The sequence below is a fragment of the Sinocyclocheilus rhinocerous genome, unplaced genomic scaffold (genome assembly GCF_001515625.1).
Source record: "Sinocyclocheilus rhinocerous isolate Xijiao unplaced genomic scaffold, SAMN03320098_v1.1 scaffold19656, whole genome shotgun sequence".
Lineage (NCBI taxonomy): Eukaryota > Metazoa > Chordata > Actinopteri > Cypriniformes > Cyprinidae > Sinocyclocheilus > Sinocyclocheilus rhinocerous.
The window spans coordinates 4,034-5,800 of NW_015654708.1; positions in this window are offsets into that span (position 1 = coordinate 4,034).

Sequence of the window (1,767 nt, forward strand, 5' to 3'; positions counted from 1 at the left end):
TTATCAAATCGTGTTTTTTCCAGCTGAGACTACTGGCCAAAGTTAAAAGTTTTTTTTAACCCTTGTTGAGTTCGAGAACGTAATCCATGCATTTATATCTTCCCGTCTGGACTACTGCAATTCATTCCTATATGAACCGCTTGCAATTAGTCCAAAATGCAGCTGCTAGACTCCTTACTGGCACTCGTAAATTTGAGCACATCACCCCCGTCTTACTCTCTCTGCGTTGGTTGCCGGTTCATTTTAGAGTAGAGTTTAAGATTTTACTTTGTTTTTAAGGTCTTAAATGATCTGGCACTGTCTTATTTATCTGAACTTGTGACTGTTAACATATCTGCGAGATGTTTAAGGTCATCAAATCAGAAACTGTTAAAGGTTCCTAGATCAAGGTTAAAAAGAAAGGGAGACCGGGCTTTTGCCATAGTCGGCCCTAAATTGTGGAATAGCGTACCTTATCTATTAGGATAATCTCTTCAGAATCTTGTTCAGAATTCCAAAAGAGACTGTTGTTTGAAATCCGAGCAAAAAGAAAACAAGAAGATGAAGAATTGATGCTCTTACAGCAAATAGTTACTTGCTTTCAGTTTTTTCATTTTTTTTTAATTGCTAACAAGCTTTGGTCGATACTGAAGCCATATGTTCAAAACTCTTCACACATCCAGTGAAACACATTTATGCAGACCAAACTGTGAATCAGTTTTCATTGCTTTCACACAAAATGCATTCAACGACCACATTTTCCAAAATCTATGAACCCTTTTATCATTCATACTTCATCAATCATACTGGTAAAAAAAAATAAAAAATGTATAGCCTCAATGCACTGTAAGTCGCTTTGGATAAAAGCATCTGCTAAATGCATAAATGTAAATCATACACTATATATTTTCAGCATATTTTTCAAATGCTAACACAAAACTAATAAAAGCACATGCAAATCAGAATGATGGAAAACTTTGTGCACTTTTGCAGTAATTATTGAAATATACAATCTTAGCAGATTATTTAGAATGGAATTGAATAATTACTCCAAAGACAACTAACTGCAATTTCAGCTGAAAGCCAAGCCAGGTGTCCTATTTTTTGTCTTTTCTTCTTCTTTCTTTTTTGGTTATCTTTTGAAAAATCAGGATGGCTTCAGAAAGATTTTGTTTGAAAACATTAGTGGCAGAGAGAGGGAGGACTAAAACCCTCACAATACTGTACATCCATCCATCTATTCCATACATTTTCCCTAGCGCTTGTCCTATGTAGGGTCATGAGGAGGCTGGAGCCTTTCCTGGGTCAGAGGAAACCAACATCAACACGGAGAGAACATACAAACTCCACATAGAAAGGCCTCCTGGAGCAGCTGGGACTCCAATACTGCACATACTGAACCTCATTATACCAGACATGCTGTTGATGGGGGTTTTGTCTATTTTATTTTTTATTATTGCTTCAGGAATTTATTATTTTTTTCAACTTTTTTTTTTATTGTTTTTATTTTTATTTTTAACATGTAAATTTTGTAAATGTTAATGGGTTTCTGTTTTTTGGTGTGTAAAGATATAGGGGGGAAATACTGCTTTTCTGATTCATTCTTTGTGCTGTAATATAGTCAGTAAAATGAAAAGATGTTATTCTTATCCTATAATGAAATAATTATGTGACAAATCATTCAAACTTCAAAGATAAAAGTTCATAATTTATGTAATGCTCCTCGTTGTTAGTGTTTTTTTTTTTTAAATCAGTGTGTTATGAATGAATTGTATATTTTCTGAATGG